At 41.0% G+C, this 22,348-nt stretch overlaps 1 protein-coding gene and 1 long non-coding RNA gene across 2 annotated transcripts in view; one reads left to right on the top strand and one right to left on the bottom strand.

Moving 5' to 3' along the window:
* Positions 1 to 22,348, bottom strand: part of LOC140679675 (uncharacterized) — a 348,204-nt gene that overhangs the window by 189,657 nt on the left and 136,199 nt on the right. The window lies entirely within an intron of this gene.
* The window catches only part of drd2l (dopamine receptor D2 like), a 51,635-nt gene that overhangs the window by 1,674 nt on the left and 27,613 nt on the right, over positions 1 to 22,348 (top strand). The gene's annotated exons all lie outside the window — the stretch shown is intronic.

The raw sequence follows: 22,348 nt of genomic DNA, 5'->3' as shown, positions 1-22,348 counted from the left end.
CAATTCATCTTGATTCTAAATCGATTCACAATTTTTCTAAAATGTATTAAAAAAAAAAAATTCAAACATTTCCCCCAATTCATTTTTTTTTAAAAGATTAAAATTGAAAGCTGCAAGGACACTTTTTTTTTTACATTATGTACATTAAAGAAACAATACAATGTAAATATATCAATATATTCTAAAGTATCTGAACACAGTTGTGTGTTATCAGTAACAAAGCATATTGTATGTAATTCTGCTCGAAATGTTGCATTTTCAATCATGAAAATGGCTAAATTAACTAAAAAATAGATATCAGTAGTACAGCAGTATTGGCCACTTGACAATAATTTTGCAAGCAAACTCCTCAGTCATATAACTTAACCTGACACATGCTGACTTTTTTTTTTTTTTTTAGCTAATTTTTCATGCATACTCTTAATAGACATAACTTGATACTTGACACATGCTGTTAGCATGCTAACTTTTTTTTGCTAATTTTTCATGCATACTCTTCATAGACATAACTTGGTACCTGACACATGTTAACTGTTAGTGTTGTAACTTTTTTTTTTTTTTTAGCAAATTTTGCGTTCATATGTTTAATAGTCATATAACTTGGTACTTGACATGTTAACTGAGCATTGTAACTCTTTGTTTAGCTAATTTTGCGTTCATTTGCTGTATAGTCATATAACTTCATACTTGACACATGCTAACTGTTAGCATGCAAACTTTTTTTTTAGCTAATATTGCATGCATACGCTTCATAGTCATATAACTTGGTACTTGAAACATGCTAACTTTTTTTTTGCTAATTTTGCATGTATTCGCTTCGTAGTCATAACTTTGTATATGACACTTGCAAACTCTTAGCATTATAAACTTTTTTTTAGCTAATTTTGCGTTCATTTGCTGTATAGTCATATAACTTTGTACTTGACACATGCTAACTGTTAGCATGCAAACTTTTTTTTTTTTAGCTAATATTGCATGCATACGCTTCAGTCATATAACTTGGTACTTGAAACATGCAAACTTTTTTTTTTGCTAATTTTGCATGTATTCACTTAGTAGTCATAACTTTGTATATGACACTTGCAAACTCTTAGCATTATAAACTTTTTTTTTAGCTAATTTTGCATTCATTTGCTGTATAGTCATATAACTTCGTACTTGACACATGCTAACTGTTAGCATGCAAACTTTTTTTTTTAGCTAATATTGCATGCATACGCTTCATAGTCATATAACTTGGTACTTGAAACATGCTAACTTTTTTTTTTTGCTAATTTTGCATGTATTCACTTAGTAGTCATAACTTTGTATATGACACTTGCAAACTCTTAGCATTATAAACTTTTTTTTTTAGCTAATTTTGCATTCATTTGCTGTATAGTCATATAACTTCGTACTTGACACATGCTAACTGTTAGCATGCAAACTTTTTTTTTTAGCTAATATTGCATGCATACGCTTCATAGTCATATAACTTGGTACTTGAAACATGCTAACTTTTTTTTGTGCTAATTTTGCATGTATTCGCTTCGTAGTCCTAACTTTGTATATGACACTTGCAAACTCTTAGCATTATAAACTTTTTTTAGCTAATTTTGCGTTCATTTGCTGTATAGTCATATAACTTCGTACTTGACACATGCTAACTGTTAGCATGCAAACTTTTTTTTTAGCTAATATTGCATGCATACGCTTCATAGTCATATAACTTGGTACTTGAAACATGCAAACTTTTTTTTTTGCTAATTTTGCATGTATTCGCTTCGTAGTCATAACTTTGTATATGACACTTGCAAACTCTTAGCATTATAAACTTTTTTTTAGCTAATTTTGCGTTCATTTGCTGTATAGTCATATAACTTCGTACTTGACACATGCTAACTGTTAGCATGCAAACTTTCTTTTTAGCTAATATTGCATGCATACGCTTCATAGTCATATAACTTGGTACTTGAAACATGCTAACTTTTTTTTGTGCTAATTTTGCATACATTTGCTTCATAGTCATATAACTTGGTACTTTGCACATACTGTTAGCATTCTCTTTTTTTTTTTTAGCTAACTTTGTATGCATACGCTTTAGTCATAACTTGGCACTTGACACATGCTAACTTTGTTTTGCTAATTTTGCATGTATTCGCTTCATAGTCATAACTTTGTATATGACACATGCAAACTCTTAGCATTAGAAACTTTTTTTTTAGCCAATTTTGCATGCATGCGCTTTAGTCATAACTTGACACATGCTAACTGTTAGCATGCTAACTTTTGTTTGCTAATTTTGCATACATTTGCTTCATAGTCATATAACTTGGTACTTTGCACATACTGTTGCATTCTCACTTTTTTTTTAGCTAATTTTGTATGCATACGCTTTATAGTCATAACTTGGTACTTGACACATGCTAACTTTCTTAAAGCTAATTTTGCATGCATACACTTTATAGTCATATAATGTGGCACTTGACACATGCTAAACGCTAGCATGCTAATGTTAGCATTCAAGTTTGGCTTTGCGCTTTTCAGCATCCACATGCAATCTCTCCTGATTTGCATATTGCATATGTCTTGTGTAGTGTTGTAATCTGGGATGTATTTTTTTTTGTCTTTGGAATGTGTCGCCGGCCATTAAAAAAAAACTACCTGCACACAGTTTATGGCCCCGGGCCGCATTTTGGACACCCCTGTTTTAGGCCATCTCCATACAACCAGAATTAGCTTTTCTAACCTGTATTGAAAATGTTACATTATAATTAGTGTACTAAATAATAGATTGCGACAATCGGTTTTAATCTATTCTGAATCGAATAGTCACCTGAGGAATCGGCATCAGAATTCACACCCCTAATAAATAGTATAATTTGTCTATTAAATTGTTTTCAAGTACACCTCTGCATAACATAGTATCCTTATTAATGTTAAGGATAAGAAAGAAAGAAATATAGATCAACTTTTAACGAAGAATTACTTCATTAACATCGTTTTTTACAGGGACTGCTCAAAGATTTTTTTTTCTCTCCGGGGGCTTAAAAAAAAAAAAATTTTCATGACTTGATTTCTCATATTTTCAATAAAAGCAGTTATGATACACAGCACAATCATGTTTGATATAAAAGTAGTTTTAACTGATTTGCACCAAAGAATATTCAACAAAATAGTTAAAGAAGAAAGAAATAGTGAAATAGTTAATGTGGAAAGAGCCATATTGGACCAAATATACAAACCACAAATCTGTTTGGAGCTGAAAACATGAAGACAACACATGATGTAAGTGTCTATATTAGCCTACTATCAAAATGGCTGTGTCGCAGGCTGACGCGAATCTTCGTTGACAGAAATGTTGAAATGTAATATTTATTCTACACATTTTTAGAACATTGGAAAACATTAGTAAAACTTCTCAGAGGGTGAGATAACTCCTGGAAATGACTGGCTTAGAGTGGCCACAGGATATGTGTGTCCAATTTTAAAGGAAACGGCAAGCTGTCTTCTAATGGATTTATTGCAATCTTTGCAAGCTGGGCAACGTTTGCTGTGGTCTGGAACAACAGGGCACACAAACAACTATCAAAAATGCAGCCAATATTACATAAAGATAATGCGTCATGAGACGTACAAATATAAATTAAATACACAGTTGACATAAGGAAATTAATTGAGCCCAAATATACCTCCAAAGTAGGTATAATGATGTAAAATGTACTTACAGCTAGCCTAAATAGCATGTTAGCATCAATTAGCTTGCAGCCAAATATGCCTGATTAGCACTCTAACAAGTCAATAACGTCAACAAAGCTCACCTTTGTGCATTCACGCACAGCATAAAACGATTGGTGGACAAAATGAGACAATGGAGTGGCATAAAACACGTCTTTCTGTGGCCGCATCGGAGAAAGTTGTCCATGTAAACAAACTGTTGCGTCGCAGTCCACACAACGACAGGGAGTTCAAGGACTGACGAAATTGGTAGGACAAAACGGCGCTCGCTAAATACTCTAACCAGACCAATCCATCAAGCAACCACGGAAGACACTGCGCAATTTAAACCAATCAGAAACAATATAAGGCGGGGCTTGGCATCTCTTTCACACACCTCAGATCTACGTTGATTCTGATTGGTTTACATTGTCTTCTGTGGTTGGTTAGATACGCACACACACGTTGTGTTACACGCTCACCATTCTGGATGCGCTCACTCAAATCATACACGGCAGAAGTGACGCAAAGGTCAGGTGTTAAGTAGACAACCTATCGAGGGTTCTTTCTGCTTAGGGACAGACAGACAACTTAAAACACACAAACACGGATCTGAATACACACTCTGATTGATTCACAGACACAAATTAGTACACACACGCGGATTGGATTGCACGCGCACAGGTTGAGATACACGTTTGCAAATAATTTTTCTCCGATAATGCTTCCAGTGAAAAGGATTTTTGGATGATGAGCCAAAAAGGAGGAAGATAAAATAACATAAAAAAAGAACTTCCAGCCAAAAACAAGTCGTTTAGAATTTGCCCAATTTGTGACGTTATTCCCAGTTTTAAAGTCAGCGGATCATCCATATATGGTAGAAATGTATTCAAAATGCTTTGCGCGAGTCCGCCATTGTAGTCAACTTCCTTTTATTCTCTATCCTCTTGTTGTGGGGCAGACTGGCTCATACATGCACATGCTCCGCTGTTGCCATTTCTAATACAAAGTAGCCTACAGTTTTAGCTTCCATCTGTCAGTAGGCTCGCTATGGAAGCGCTAAAAACTACAACATGGCTGACGGGGAGAAGATGCAGTCGAAGTGGAGGCACGTAAATAAGACCGCCCACAAAGAAAAAAACGGTCAGAAAGCAGCTTGAAGACGGTCTGTAAAACATAATCTATGCAACATTTGGAGCAAAGAACCAGCATTACATGTTATGTAGACCACAAGGAAGTCTTTAAATGTAGAAAAAACATCAAAATATGACCCTTTAAGTTGTGCTTTACTTGTTTCTACATCTTAATTACTTTAGTGGAAAGTATTTTTAAAGGGGAACTGCACTTTTCATGTAATTCTGCCTATCATTCACAATCACAAGAACACATGTATTTTTTCTTTTTATATGCATTCTAAATTGTAAATAAACTTTAGCAAAAGTCAGCTAACAATGCAGCTAATGAGAGAACACTATTTTGCACATAAAGTCCTGTAAAAAAACATTTTAAAAAAGTGCCTACAATACATGTCATGACCTGAATATTAACCAAGTAATAGCAACAGTTATTATCAGCGCTAACACAGAGGAACTACTTTTAGCAACGCCGTGATCACCGAGAGCTAACTAGCTCATGCTGCTATATTGACATACTGAGCTGCTGCATCGCCTCTGAGTTGGTGAAAGTTAATTCTAGATGATAAATCGTGCCTCTCACCTGGATAGTAGAAGGTTGTGGACATAAACCCACAAGTTGGTCAACTGAGATCGGTAGGTTGTGAGTTCAAACCCCGGCCGAGTCGTGCCAAAGACTATAAAAATGGGACCCATTACCTCCCTGCTTGGCACTCAGCATCAAGGGTTGGAATTGGGGGTTAAATCACCAAAACTGATTCCCGGGCATGGCCACCGCTGTTGCTCACTGCTTACCTCACCTCCCAGGGGGTGATCAAGGGTGATGGGTCAAATGCAGAGAATATTTTTGCCACAGCTAGTGTGTCTGTGACAATCATTGGCACTTTAACTTTAACTTTGACATCCAACTTAAACCCGTAGATGGCGAGAGAGACACAAAAAGACGCTTGTTTGCAACACTTTTTGTTATTTAAAAAAAAGAAAAAAAATCTCCGGGTGGATTATGATTCATTCTGCATCCAAACGGGAAGATATAAACATCTCATCAGTCAGCATCCCGGTGAGAGCAGACATTGTTGAGTAAGTGATTGCTGCCGCATGCTTAAAAATTATCCATCCATCCATCCATCCATCTTCTTCCGCTTATCCGAGGTCGGGTCGCGGGGGCAGCAGCTTAAGCAGGGAAGCCCAGACTTCCCTCTCCCCAGCCACTTCGTCCAGCTCCTCCCGGGGGATCCCGAGGCGTTCCCAGGCCAGCCGGGAGAGATAGTCTTCCCAGCGTGTCCTGGGTCTTCCCCGTGGCCTCCTACCGGTCGGACGTGCCCGAAACACCTTCCTAGGGAGGCGTTCGGGTGGCATCCTGACCAGATGCCCGAACCACCTCATCTGGCTCCTCTCGATGTGGAGGAGCAGCGGCTTTACTTTGAGCTCCCCCCGAATGACAGAGCTTCTCACCCTATCTCTAAGGGAGAGCCCCGCCACTCGGCGGATGAAACTCATTTCGGCCGCTTGTACCCGTGATCTTGTCCTTTCGGTCATGACCCAAAGCTCATGACCATAGGTGAGGATGGGAACGTAGATCGACCGGTAAATCGAGAGCTTTGCCTTCCGGCTCAGCTCCTTCTTCACCACAACGGATCGATACAGCGTCCGCATTACTGAAGACGCCGCACCGATCCGCCTGTCGATCTCACGATCCACTCTTCCCCCACTCGTGAACAAGACTCCGAGGTACTTGAACTCCTCCACTTGGGGCAAGATCTCCTCCCCAACCCGGAGATGGCACTCCACCCTTTTCCGGGAGAGAACCATGGACTCTGACTTAAGGGGCTGATTCCCATCCCAGTCGCTTCACACTCGGCTGCGAACCGATCCAGTGAGAGCTGAAGATCTTGGCCGGAGGAAGCCATCAGGACCACATCATCTGCAAATAGCAGTGACCTAATCCTGCAGCCACCAAACCAGATCCCCTCAACGCCTTGACTGCGCCTAGAAATTCTGTCCATAAAGGTTATGAACAGAATCGGTGACAAAGGGCAGCCTTGGCGGAGTCCAACCCTCACTGGAAACGTGTCCGACTTACTGCCGGCAATGCGGACCAAGCTCTGACACTGATTATACAGGGAGCGAACTGCCACAATAAGACAGTCCGTTACCCCATACTCTCTGAGCACTCCCCACAGGACTTCCCGGGGTACACGGTCGAATGCCTTCTCCAAGTCCACAAAGCACATATAGACTGGTTGGGCAAACTCCCATGCACCCTCAAGGACCCTGCCGAGAGTATAGAGCTGGTCCACAGTTCCACGACCAGGACGAAAACCACACTGTTCCTCCTGAATCCGAGGTTCGACTATCCGGCGTAGCCTCCTCTCCAGTACACCTGAATAGACCTTACCGGGAAGGCTGAGGAGTGTGATCCCACGATAGTTGGAACACACCCTCCGGTTCCCCTTCTTAAAGAGAGGAACCACCACCCCGGTCTGCCAATCCAGAGGTACCGCCCCCGATGTCCACGCGATGTTGTTAAAAATTATCAAAATATGTAAATATTACATGTTGTTTTGAATGTTTCTAAATTACATGTATACTTAAAGTGTATATATAAAACCTTGATGGAGGTTTTTGGATGTTTTTTATGGCGACTTCTATTGGCTCCATTGTAAGCTGACTTTTGTTAGGGCTTATTTACGATTCAGAATGCATAAATAAAGAAAACATATGTGTTCTATCTAGTCTTACATAAGGATTGTGAACGATAGGCAAGATGTAAAAATGACTCGTAAACTACTTTTAAAGCCTTACCTGCCCCAAATGTCAGTTATATTGCCATTATTTCCTGTAAGTACAATAATACCACACATGAGTACAGTTGTAACTAATCAAAGGTTGACTTTATTTCATCTTGCTACTGCTCGGCTAACACATGTCAATAAGTAATACACACCTGAGGCGCGTCTTCTTGATCAGCACCGGCGCCCCGCCCACCAGCCGGTGCTCCCAGCCAATGGCGTGTCGGTATGCTGCCGGTCGTCCTCGCGGCGTAAACAACCGCGCATGCTTGCAGCGCCTCCCCCTCCCCTCCCCTCCACTCCCCTCCTCTCCCCTCGCAGCGCCTCGGCTGCAGCGCCGACACGCGGGCAGGCGAGCAGCGACCCTCGGGGAGCGCAGCCGGAGCTTCCTAACGGAAGGGAACAGACGCGAGTGGCCGAGGTCGAGGCTCCAGGCTCGGCTTATGATCCGCGCGCTCCCCGTGAAAAAGAAGATGCTTCGCCCAGGATGGAGAGAGGAGAGCATCTGACACCCGGACGAGGTTAGTGCCTTTTTTAAAGTCACGTGTCTTGTACAAATGCATTAATTGTGTACTGTAAAAATTAATTATGATTAATAATACACATTTAGAAATATAAATAAGATGATATCCACCTCGCATAACACAGAGGTTGGATTTTGTCCACTAAGTATTAGATACAGGATTTAACTTGTAATGATCAGAATTTATCGCTAATTATTAATATAAAATGTTTTTTTGTTTTAATATTTAATCAGTCCCAACAAAATACACAATAAAATTACAATTCTAATTCCAAACCCAGCAACATTCTAAATAGCAATCAACAGAGTAGCTGAGAAGACACGCAAACATGACACAAAAAATCCAAAGTAGTCCAACAAAAATGAATAATATCAACAGCAATATTAATAGGAATTCCAACACAACAATTATTAAAAATCACTCATTTACATTGCCATCGCAGCCATTTCTATAAAAAAATTTTTAATAATTATTTACTTATTTGTCTATTTATTGACTGATTGATGTATTTATTCACTGTTGTGTTAGTATTAACAATGCTATGATGTGAAAATGGGTAGGATTAAATACATTCTGCTAACACCATAACCATATATTTTGATGCCCTTCTCAAAATCTCGATTTTACCCTTTTTCATTTCAAAAGACTTCATTTTTTCCCTCTCAGTAACATTACACAATATATTATTATTCATGTTACTCACAGTGAATTGTTCTAAACCATTTTAATAACCCAGCTATCCTCCCTACACACCCGAAACAAGGCCCTTCATGCTTTCTAGTCTCCTTTTATTGTAATTTTGACATCCATCCATCCATTTTCTACCGCTTATTCCCTTTGGGGTCGCGGGGGGCGCTGGAGCCTATCTCAGCTACAATCGGGCGGAAGGCGGGGTACACCCTGGACAAGTCGCCACCTCATCGCAGGGCCAACACAGATAAACAGACAACATTCACACTCACATCCACACACTAGGGCCAATTTAGTGTTGGAGGTGGGAGGAAGCCGGAGTACCCGGAGGGAACCCACGCAGTCACGGGGAGAACATGCAAACTCCACACAGAAAGATCCCGAGGCCGGGATTGAACTCACGACTACTCAGGACCTTCGTATTGTGAGGCAGACGCACTAACCCCTCTGCTGCCGTGTTTGGATTTTATTTGACACAACAATCTGAAATATTGAAGGACAAAAAGAAAAAATAATTGCAAAAAAAAAATCTGCCATTTTACTGGTATTTTACAGAATTAAAGTCGATTATATTGTGAAAGTCTTACATTGTGAAATGCAGTACCTAGAAATTTATTTTTTTAGGAATAATCTGAGAAACAATTTATTTTACAAAACAAATGTATGTAATTTCACCAGATTAAAATCAAATATACTATGAAAAAAGTCTTTTTTTTAAAAAATGTTTACATTTTTTTTAGCAATATTGTGAGAAATAAGTTGTCATTGTAGAATAATTAAATTGGAATATTTTGAGAAAAAAAAGTAAATGCAGTAAATGGCATTTTAACATGATTTAAAATAGAATATATTGTGAAAGTCTTTAAAAAATATATATTTTTTTTAGAAAAATGCTCTAAATTGTGACAAGGTTTTCATACAATAATGTTTTGGAATAATCTGATGAACAATTTATGTTGCAAAACAAAATTATGTAATTTTACCAGATTAAAGTCAAATATACTATGGAATTAATATTATTATTATTTTTTGACAAAAAGTTAGTAGTATTGTGAGAAATAAATTGTCATTGTACAATAATTAAGTCAGAATATTTTGAGAAAAAAGTAACACTTTTACAAGAAAACATTATGCCATTTTACAGGATTAAAATCGAATATACTGCTCACTGCTCCCCTCACACCTCCCAGGGGGTGATCAAGGGTGATGGGTCAAATGCAGAGAATAATTTCGTCACACCTAGTGTGTGTGTGTGTGTGACAATCATTGGTACTTTAACTTTAACTAAATATTGTGAATCTTTTTTTTATTTTTTATTTTTATTTTATTTTTTTTAAATTCAATATTGTGAGAAAAAAAATTCTTAAAATACATTTTTAGAATAATCTGATAAAAAAATTCAAGATTAAAGTCAAATAGAGTTTGAAAAAAGTATTTTTTTTTGGACAAAAGTTAGTAATACTGTGAGAAAGAAGTTGTCATTGTACAATAATTAAATCAGAATATTTTGAGGGGAAAAAATAAACATTTTACAAGAAAAAAATCATACCATTTTACAGGATTAAAATCAAATATATTGTAAAAGTATATATATATTTTTTTCGAAAAATGCAATCTTGTGAAATTTTTTTCAAAAAGAAGCACCTTACTGTATACATAATTTAAAAAGCAGGGTATATGATCTCACAAATTGATCACCTTCTGATTATTGCCATAAACACCTCATGTTTGTTTCTGTGTGTAAAACCCATGACTCATTGTTGATCCTGTTTGAACACAAGGTCAAAAAGAACCTTGTGGCGCTACATTGACAGCATCAGCTGATTAGTGGCCTGATGTGACAAGGATAAAGATGGCATGAGGCACAGGCCTTTTTTGAGGTGTGTTGGTACTGTGCTGTAAACGATCTTTTCCCACATGATGAAGTATCGCATTCACATGTGCTGGAAATAATATTTATTCTGCTCGCAAGTCATAGACTTCATGAGAGACAACTTTGGGACAAATGATGATCCAGAACCTTCTATTTTTGAGCCTGAATATAAGGAGGATGATCTACAAGCTTTAGTGAAACACTAAGCTAAGCATCATGTAGCAGTATTGCTAAGTGCTAAATAAGATACACAAGCATAATAAAACAATGTCTGCTCTCACAGGGATGCCGACTGACGGGATGTTAATATCTTCCCATTTAGATGAAGAATTATTCATAATACTCATGTAAATGTGCTGCAAACAAGCATCTTTTCGTGTCTTTCTCGCCATCTCCGGGTCTAAGTTGGATGTCAAAGTTGACCAACTTGTGGGTTTATGTCCACAACCTTCTACTTTCCAGGTGAGAGGCATGATTTATAATCTAGAATTAACTTTCACCAACTCAGAGGCGATGCAGCAGCTCAATATGTCAATATAGCAGCATAAGCGAGTTAGCGCTCTGTGACTGAGGCGCTGCTAAAAGTAGTTCCTCTGCGTTTTAATAACAATATTGCTAATACTTGGTTAATATTCATGTCAGGACATGTAAATGGAGTATCAATTTTCTTTTTTTAGAGGGCTTTATGGGCGCAATAAACGCAATGATGTCATGGTTCTGTGACGCTGGGGTCGCATTGCAGCGGTGGTTGTCGTGATCCCAACGTGTAGGAGACGGCGTGCGGCTGAAAAAGGATTTCATGTGAGACGAAACAGAAGACAAGTGCAGCAGGAAAAGCACTGAAGCGTAAAGTTAAAGTTAAGTTAAAGTACCAATGATTGTCACACACACACTAGGTGTGGTGAAATTTGTTCTCTGCATTTGACCCATCACCCTTGATCACCCCCTGGGAGGTGAGGGGAGCAGTGGGCAGCAGCGGTGCCGCGCCCGGGAATCATTTTTGGTGATTTAACCCCCAATTCCAACCCTTGATGCTGAGTGCCAAGCAGGGAGGTAATGGCTCCCATTTTTATAGTATTTGGTAAGACTCGGCCGGGGTTTGAACTCACAACCTACCGATCTCAGGGCGGACACTCTAACCACTAGGCCACTGAGTAGGTTAGGAAGGCTATGCAATACAAAAAAAAACCTAATAAAATAAAGAAACAGAATGCTGGAGGACATCAAAGGTTTACCAACAAGAAGCGTCCACAAAAGAGAATGTTCCGACAGCAGCCAGAACAACAGCTGATCTTAAATAGTCTTGATTGCACACAGGGAGCAGGTGTGCTGGCAAAGGGCGGAGGGAGGACGAGGCGGTGGGTCGCCTGCCTGAGTGTCCTCGCAGCCAGCGGGTGAAGAGTCAGATGGCGGGGGCAATTAGACCGCAGCTGGCGAGGCGGGAGTCCACGGAATGGCCCCTGACGAGGAGCTTTAAAGGTCCACACCTGGGTCCGAGGTAATGCTGCGGACCAGCTCAGTGGCCTTGTGGTTAGAGTGTCCGCCCTGAGATCGGTAGGTCGTGAGTTCAAACACCGGCCGAGTCATACCAAAGACTATACAAATGCGACCCATTGCCTCCCTGCTTGGCACTCAGCATCAAGGGTTGGAATTGGGGGTTAAATCACCAAAATTATTCCCGAGCGCGGCGCACGCTGTTGCTCACTGCTCCCCTCACCTCCCAGGGGGTGAACATGGGGATGGGACAAATTTCACCACACTTAGTGTGTGTGACAATCATTGGAACTTAAACTTGATGGCGCGGAGGGCGTCCACGAAAAAAGCCACAATCGTGGCCGATGAGGAGGCTGACTTGAGTCGGGACGGCGCTCGAGCAGCGGTGAAGGTCCACACCCAGGTCCTGGGTGTTGCTGCCAATGGCACAAAAAGCGTCCATGGAAAGGCCACATTCTTGGCCGACACGAGGGAGGCACAAGGTTGCCAGGCGGGCACCTCCGCAGCATGCGTGAAGGGCAAGCCCCGGGTGGGCACTTCTGCAGCAAGCGGGCTGGGGGTCGCGTAGGCTGCAGGACTGGCGCTGACTGCAGAGCTGGTGTCCGGAGAAGCCATTAGAGCAACAGGTGGCCTCTGCAAAGGAGCCCGTGGAAGCAGCACGCCAGCCTTACGTCCAACGAGGCCATACAGGAGGTAACGCCGGCCTGGCGTCTGTTGGAGACAAACCAGCGCAAGCCCCCTCCTCAAGAAGCGGATTCAGGACGCTGTCTTTGGTTAGAGGGGAGAGCGTTTGACCCACGATCTCATCAGGAGCAGAGTCCGCCATTGTAGTCCGACGCTGTAGTCAATAAGTTCCTTTCATTCTCTATCCATCCTCTTGTTGTGGGGCAGACTGGCTCATACATGCACATGCATTTTCCGCTGTTGCCATTTCTAATACAAAGTAGCCTACAGTTCTAACTTCCATCTGTCAGTAGGCTCGCTATGGAAGCGCTAAAAACTACAACATGGCTGACGGGGAGAAGATGCAGTCGAAGTGGAGGCACGTAAATAAGACCGCCAACAAAGAAAAAAACGGTCAGAAAGCAGCTTGAAGACGGTCTGTAAAACATAATCTATGCAACATTTGGAGCAAAGAACCAGCATTACATGTTATGTAGACCACAAGGAAGTCTTTAAATGTACAAAAAACATAATATGACCCTTTAAGTTGTGCTTTACTTGTTTCTACACCTTAATTACTTTAATGTAAAGTATTTTTAAAGGGGAATTGCACTTTTCATGTAATTGTGCCTATCATTCACAATCCCTATGAAAGACAAGAACACATGTATTTTTTCTTTTTATATGCATTCTAAATCGTAAATAAATTTGAGCAAAAGTAAACTAACAATGCAGCTAATAGAAGTACACTATTTTGCACATAAAGTCCTTTAAAAAACATCCAAAAAAGCGCCGACAATACATGTCATGACCTGAATATTAACCAAGTGTTAGCAACATTGTTATTATAAGCGCTAACACAGAGGAACTACTTTTAATTTTACTTTTGATCACCGAGAGCTAGCTAGCTTATGCTGCTATATTGACATACTGAGCTGCTGCATCGCCTCTGAGTTGGTGAAAGTTAATTCTCGATGATAAATCAAGCCTCTCACCTGGATAGTAGAAGGTTGTGGACATAAACCCACAAGTTGGTCAACTTTGACATCCAATTTAAACCTGGAGATGGCGAGAAAGACACGAAAATACGCTTGTTTGCAACACTTTTTGTTATATTTTTTTAATCTCCTGGTGATTTGATGATTCATTCTGCATCTAAACGGGAAGATATAAATATCTCATCAGTCGGCATCCCATTGAGAGCAGACTGTACAGTAAGATTGCTGCCGCATGCTTAAAATGATGAAAATATGTAAATATTACATGTTATTTTGAATGTTACTACATTACATATATACTTAAAGCGTGTATATAAAACCTTGATGGAGGTTTTTGGATGTTTTAGGTGGAATAGAGCGACTTCTATTGTCTCCATTGTTACCAGTGTGCATTTAGATTATCATACTCAGGTTGGGAGGAAGAGATGTCTGGAGGTTTGTTTGGAGAAGAAGAAAATCGAGATTGAAATCACTACACTCACTGCAGTTATTTTTTACAACCATGTGTGCTGTCTCAGTGATCTGTGATCACGTTTACACAGCTGTTTGTACATCTAACCCAGCTAAGCCTTGCCAGAACCTTGTGATTACGTTAGCCTTTTGGGCAATTAACGTGACCTGACGGGTGCATTTGGGCTGCTTTTTGGTTCCATATGTGCAAACGGCAAGCATGTTTTAGGTTCCCGAAACGTTGCATATTACCTTATTTGTTCTCCTATGCTTTAAGTCTGCATGTTCATTTCAGACCAATGCAGTGAAGACCTTGGTTTTAGACTCAAATTGTGGTTTTAGAAAATTTACATTTTGCCTTTGCAGTTCTCTCACCGAGAAAGATGGCGCTCAGTTTGATACGTTTCCTGTTCTTATCAGAGTCAAACAATCTGAAGTCACTGCAGGTGACAAAATGCAGCGTTGCTAATTAGTCACAAAAACAACGCATAACTACTTTGTCATTTGGTCCCTAAATTACTTTTTTTTTCTTCCTGCTTCAAATGAATCCACTCAAGCTTGTTGCTTAATGTGCGTGCTTGTTAAAAAGTGTGGATCGGCAAGCGTTGTGACGTCTGAGGCGAGGCGAGTGTTAATTCTGCTCCTGTGGAATTTCACCTCCTTTATTCCCAGTCAAGCAAAATGAGAGACCGACTGAAGAAAAAATGTCTTTGCAAGACATGAGGGGGAGCATTTCTTAGCTAACAAACACATTATAATGGGACTAGGAATGGGTACCGAATTGGGTACTTTTTTTTTGGCACAATTGGGTACTTTTTTTTTTGGCACAGGCCAGTCCTAACGATTTCACATAAAACTCGACAGTGCCTTGTTACGGTACCTTGGTTGCCGCCTCTTGGCAATCACTACAGCAGCACTGAGAGCGGACTCGGCCAAAATACCTCTAGGTAATGTTGCAGTTTTCAATGCCAACAAAGAAATTAACTAAAAAAACACTCCAACGTAAGTAAAGTAAGACTCCATTTTTCCAACAATGCGCTAGCTTGATGCTAATACTACTACTAATGCACCTACTCAGTGGCCTAGTGGTTAGAGTGTCCGCCCTGAGATCGGTAGGTTGTGAGGTCAAACCCCGGCCGAGTCATACCAAAGACTATAAAAATGGGAGCCATTACCTCCCTGCTTGGCACTCAGCATCAAGGGTTGGAATTGGGGGTTAAATCACCAAAAATGATTCCCGGGCGCAGCCACCGCTGCTGCTCACTGCTCCCCTCACCTCCCAGGGGGTGATCAAGGGTGATGGGTCAAATGCAGAGAATAATTTCGCCACACATAGTGTGTGTGTGTGTGTGTGTGTGTGTGTGTGTGTGTGTGACAATCATTGGTACTTTAAGAGAAACTGGAGATTGTGATGTATCATGTTGTATACTTGCATGTTCGAAATAAACTCAAACTCAACTCAACTCAACTCAACTAATATGCTGTACATTGGCTTTGGTATAGACTTTCTACTGATTAGCATTAGCGATTTTGCATGGCGATTTCGACACCTCCCAAATTTGTTAATGAAAACTACCACTAAGATGCACGTTACAGTCAAACAGTTGTCAAACACTTTGTAGTGCGCAACAAAAGACTACACTGCATTGACTGAATAGACAAACTATACACTGCTGCCATCTAATGTTTTGGACTTGTAATTGAGACTCAGAAATGTGACAATGAAACAAGATACAACAACTGGACCACAGTTCTCATAATCAGCTCATTTTTAAAAGTTGCAATAAAAAAAAACTATATTTTACTATCAAAGACAACTAATATTTATTAACACTCAAAAAATACAAAAAAATTGGTACTGTTAAGTAATGGTATCGATTCCCAGGTACCGGGAATGCGTACCATCACGGTTCAAATTTGAACTAAACTCCCTCGAAGTAATGCTGCAATTTTCAACACCAACAAAGCAAGTATGCTTGGTAAAAAAACGCAAAAAAAAGTAAGGCTCCACTCTTGTAAAAATGTGCCAGCCCGATGCTAATTTACATAGGATTTGCCATAGACAGGCTACTATTAGCATGAATTTTACATGGCGATTTCAACGCCTCCACATTTGGTAATAGAAACTACAACTAAGATGAACGTTACAGTCAAATAGCTGGTGTGTAATGAGTACAATACTTACAGTACAAACACATTGTAGGGAGCAACATAACACTACTTTCTAGTTGGACAACATACCAGAGATCGCCTATACAGTACTGCCATCTAATGTCTTGGAAATGCAACTGCATTGCAAATATTACTCAAATGGAAAAAAAACAAACAGGATATAACAAATGGACATCACATTTAACGTAAACCCCAGACTATAAATCACTACTTTTTTTCCCCCTACGCTGCGATTTATAAAACGTTGCAACTAACTTATGGATTTTTCTTAACTCACGGCCATAATGTTTTGAATTTGACACATAGTTTTCAAGAGACTCTGAAAAGGTGTGTTATTGTTTGTGCCGCGGCGCCATCTTTTTGGACGAGTTCGCCCACTGCAGGTGCTGCGGGGTGAAGGTCTACAGTATTTTCTTCTGTTAAGTGCTTAAAACCGGAAGTACAAGTGCCGTTACGTCTTCTAGTCATCCATAGCGTTTCTACTCGTATGGTTTCTTCATTCATCACTCCAAGCAACGTTTGTAAGTTTTGCAATATAACTAAAACAATGTTTACTTACTAAAGCATGTGTGATTTCTGCAGGAGTGTTTTCATGCATCTTATATGTGCTATTGTCATGTAGTCAAGCTAGCGTTGCTAGTATTAGCTAATATGCTAGCACATTTACGAGTGGTATTAACTTACAATGGCATTCTGTTTTGTATTGTTTCAGTTTCACAAATTCATCAGTAAATTCACCAAAACGTCACCGTGGCATTATTGAGTGTGTTTAGCTGATTGGAGAGCTAGCTTCCGCAGCTAGTGGGTCCATGATGACTTCTGTTTTGTTTGATCGTCCCGTTTTACTGCCCTGTTACAGACACCCTTTGAAAACAATTAAGGTTTGTAAACAAACATTTACAAAATATTTGTGTAACTAACTAATTTCACAACGTATATACAGTATCAGCGGCTTATAGTCTGGTGCGGCTAATATATGGAAACATTTTATTATTATTTTTAATTTAGTGTGTGCGGCTTATATACCGGTGTGGTCTGTAGTCTGGAAAATAGAGTATCATAATCACCAAATGTTTGATGTTACAATAAAACATTTTTTAAATCATCAAACCATCAAGAGGTATTAACGCACACAAAATTACCAGAAATTGGTACCCTTGAGTACCAGCATCGATTGACAGGTACTGTGTATTGGTACCGTATCGGTACCCATAAGTGTTATAATGAAGGCAACACATGATGTGTCTATATTAGCTATATTAGCCTACTATCAAAATGACTATGTGTCGCAGGCTGACGCAATCTTCGTGGACAGAAATGTTAAAATGTAATATTTATTCTAAACATTTTTACAACATTGGAAAACATTAGTAGAAGTAGAAGGTGAGATAACTCCTGGAAATTACTGGATTAGAATGATCAAAGGTATAGATGTGTGTGTCCAAATTAAAGGAAACGGCAGGCTGTCTTCTTCTAATAGATTTATTACAATGTTTACAAGCCGGTTAACATTTGCTGTGGTCCGGAACAACATGGCACACAAACAACTATCAGAAATGCAGTCAATATTACATACAGATAATGTGTCATGAGACATGCAAATATACATTTAATACACATAGAACATAAGTAAGGGAAATTAAATATACTTACAAATGAGGCACAATGATGCAATATGTACATGCAGCTAGCCTAAATAGCATATAGCCTACATGGGCCACAATAAATGTGTGTGTGTGTGTGTGTGTGTGTGTGTGTGTGTGTGTGTGTGTGTGTGTCTATATATATATATATATATATATATATATAGATACATATATATGTGTGTGTGTGTGTATATATATTGGTGTGTGTATATATATTCAAGATTGTTTGATGTCATATGCACAGTTAAACAGACAGTTTTCCATACAATGAAAATCTTACTTTGCTAGTCCACCCTTCAACAAGTCACACGCAAAATAAAAAAATGTTATATACACGGCACAGTTATATACAGTTATATATATGTTATATACAAGGCACAGTAAGTAACACAACATTATTGCACATTCTGATTGACAGTCAACAGTATAAATATGGAGGTGACCTTGGGTCACAGCAGCAGTAAAAAGTGTCTTTAGTGATCAAAGGTGAAAAGTGTCTACAGTGATGGTTCACAGTTCGGGGGTGGTCATAGCTGTCTTCAGCATTCACAAGCCTGATGGCCTGTGGGTAGAAACTGCTTGTCAGTCTCATAGTCCTGGCTTTCAGGCTCCTGTATCGTCTGCCTGATGGTAGGAGGCTGAAGAGACTGTGCTGGGGGTGTGTACTGTCCTTTATGATGTTGTGTGCTCTCCTGGTGGCCCTGGTAGAGTACATGTCCTGTAGTGAGGGGAAGGCTGCTCCTGATATGTACTGAGCAGTTTTAATCACTCGCTGGAGTGCCTTCCTGTCCTTAGCAGCGCAGTTTCCATACCAGACCGTGATTGAGCTGGTAAGGACTCCCTCAACTGTACTTCTATAGAAGTTGCTGCGAATTTTGGGTGGCATGCCAAATTTTCTCAGCCTTCTTAGGAAGTACAGTCGCTGCTGGGCTTTCTTTATTGTTTGTTGGGTGTTGTGATCCCAGGTGAGGTCCTCGCAGATGTGGGTCCCTAGGAATTTAAAGGTTTTCACCCTGTCCACCTCTGTCTCCCCTATGTACAGAGGTGTGTACTGTGCACTCCTTCTCCGTGGGTCAATAATCATCTCCTTGGTCTTGTCTGTGTTCAAGGAGAGATTATTATCCTGACACCAGGTCATTAGTTCCGCTACCTCCCTTCTTTACGCCGCCTCAGCTCCCTCAGGGATCATTCCGAAGACTGTAGTATCATCTGCAAACTTGATAATACTGGTGTTGTTCTGGGAGGCCACACAGTTGTGTGTGAAGAGGGTGTACAATAGGGGGCTCAGCACGCAGCTTTGGGGAATCCCTGTGCTTAGAACCTTTGTGCCTGATGTCTGGTTGCCGACTCTGACTGACTTGGGCCGGTTTGTGAGAAAGTTCAGGACCCAGTCACAGGGAGCCGGTGTCAGACCAACAGTGAGGAGTTTAGCAGTGAGTTTATGTGGGATGACCGTGTTAATAGCAGAGCTGTAGTCGATGAATAATAGCCTCGAATAGGTGTCCTTGCCCTCCAAGTGGGTGAGGGTGGTGTGGATGACTGTGTTGATTGCATCCTCAGTGGACCGGTTCTGCCGGTAGGCAAACTGTAGAGGGTCCAGTGTGTCTGGGATGGTCTTCTTGATGTGTGACATGACTATCCTCTCGAAGCACTTCATCACTATTGGTGTGAGTGCAACAGGGTGATAGTCATTCAGACAGGTCACAGTGTTTTTCTTTGGCAGAGGCACGATGGTGGTGGTCTTGAAGCAGGTGGGCACAACAGCTTGTGCTAGTGACAAGTTGTATATGTCAGCAAGTACGTCAGCCAGCTCTGATGAACAGACCCTGAGGGCCTGGCCAGGGATGTTGTCTGGGCCGGCTTCCTTCCGTGGGTTTGTTCTCCTCAGAACTGTACGTACCTCTGCTGTTATCACAGTGAGTGGTGGGTCCTGCGTGCGCTCCGTGGTCAGAACCTCTCTCTGTTGGTTCGTGTTGAGGACTTCGAAGCGGGCGTAGAACTCATTCAGCTCATCTGGCAGTGAGCGTTGGCTGTTTGTGACCCCCCCTGCTCCCCTGCTTGTAGCCTGTGATGTGTTGCAGGCCTTGCCACATGCGCCGGAAATCTGTGGTGGAGTAGAATCCCTCCAGCTTTAGTCTGTATTGTCCCTTAGCCTCGCTGATGGATTCATATCTGGCCTTCTTGTAGTCCTCAGCGTTGCCTGAGACAAATGCAGTGGAGCGGGCATGTAGCTTGGACCAAACATCACAGTTAATCCAGGGTTTTTGGTTTGGGTATATCTTGTATTGTTTTGTGAGAACAATGTTTTCCACACATGTGCTGATGTAGCCAGTTACACTGGAAGCATGTTCCTCTATGTCCACAGTACCGTCATCCCTCTGAGCAGCAGTTTTGAACATACTACGGGGCGGTAGTCGTTGAGGCAGGCAGGGGCAGGTTTCTATGGAACAGGGACAATGGTGGATTTTTTCAGACAGGTGGGGATGATGTACTATTCAAGGGACAGATTGAATATGTCTGTGAATACCGGTGCCAGTTGGTCAGCACAGACTTTTAGGACGCAACCGGGGATGTCGTCTGGCCCTGTGGCTTTCCTGGTATTCACCCTCTTAAAAGTTCTCCTCATGTCATTTTCTGTTATTCTGAATGCTGAGTCTCCATTACCAGTGGCCATACCCTCTTTTGCGGCGCCATGAAGGCTGCTGTTTGAATTTGCAGCTTCAAACCGTGCATAAAAGGTATTTAGCTCATTTGCCAGGGAGACATCAGCATTCACCATGGGGGGGCTGCCTTTGTAGTCTGTCATGGTTCTGAGTCCTTGCCATACAGCTCTGGAGTCAGCCTGCGACCCTTTTCTGTCGAGGACGTGAAGATATATACCTATTCGGAATTATGACAACGGGACATCTGCTGATTGGAGTAAGCGTTGCTCTGGTTTGTCCACAAATTGGAAGTTGCTGGCAGTCTTCAAAGTACCCCAAAGCTGCCACGAATGATTGTAGTTTGCGAGAAGAACTGTGGACACTCTTGTGATTTGGATAACATCGGACTGTCTGCCTCGCAGGATTTTTGAGGACCAGTCATAGACAATTTAGAGTGAAAAGCAAATTTTCATTTTCACTCGCATACAAAACATTCTAACTTGGATTGTGTCCCTGGCTTCGAGTCTCTCCCGAAGGACAGTGCGACGAAGACCCAACAAACTCCCTTCTTGTCTCTCATGGACACACACCTGTTGTTGTTGTTGACTTTAGACTTATCGGCTGCACAAGAATCAAGGCCGCGGAACAGAGACACACTGTAGGCTTACATACAAACATGCATCCGCAAAAATATACGCCACACATACACCCCCCCAACCCAACGCCCTCGATGCAAATCCCATAGGGGTGATGGAAGGATGGTCAGCGCCGAGAGCTGCGGCCTACCACCATTACCCCGCACTCCCTTCCCTCTGTTGCTAGATATCTCGAGATGTACGTTGTAATATGTATATGTGCTTTGCTATGGAGGTTTTTTCCCACTCCAGACTTGGCCCCCTTAAGAGCCCAGTCTTGATTGTATTTTTTGAATCATCCTTCCCCAGTGTTATAACTTTTTCCCCATCTTTTACGGGGGGCGCCTTGTAGCGACCCATCAGCGTTTCTGTTCTGTAACCATGTACCCTGTTTGTCTAATCTTGAACGGCTTTGTGCGGAAAACAAAGTTTCGTTGTACTTGTGCAATGACAATAAAGGGCTGGCTGGCTGCTCTACCAACAGAGCTACGCTATGTTAGCATGTGTCAATTACCAAGTTATATGACTCTGAGGCGGAAGCATTAAAAAATAGCTTTTTAAGGCTAGCATGCTAACAGGTTACAAGTGTCACATAAGTAATATGACTAAGGTGTATGGGGTTTAACTGGCTAAAAAAGTTAGCATGCATGCTAACAATTAGTATATGTCGTGTACTAAGTTATATGACTCTAAGGTGTATGGCGAAAAAATTGGTCCGAAAAGTTAGCATGCTGGCGTTAGCATGTTATCAGCATATGTCAAGTACCAAACTAGATTAGATTAGATAGATTTATTGGTCCCCGTGGGGGAATTCATTTTCACTGCCGTACATTTAAACAATAGACATTACACATCACTTAACAAAAATACATCATACATGACAAACACATTTATGAGCTTGTCAGACAGGTCAGACAGGTCAGCCAAGCTTGCTGTTAAG

Source organism: Nerophis lumbriciformis, linkage group LG21 (genome assembly GCF_033978685.3).
Source record: "Nerophis lumbriciformis linkage group LG21, RoL_Nlum_v2.1, whole genome shotgun sequence".
NCBI classification, from domain to species: Eukaryota; Metazoa; Chordata; class Actinopteri; order Syngnathiformes; family Syngnathidae; genus Nerophis; species Nerophis lumbriciformis.
Note: the sequence above shows the minus strand (reverse complement) of the source record. Positions and strands in the feature narration are given on the sequence as shown.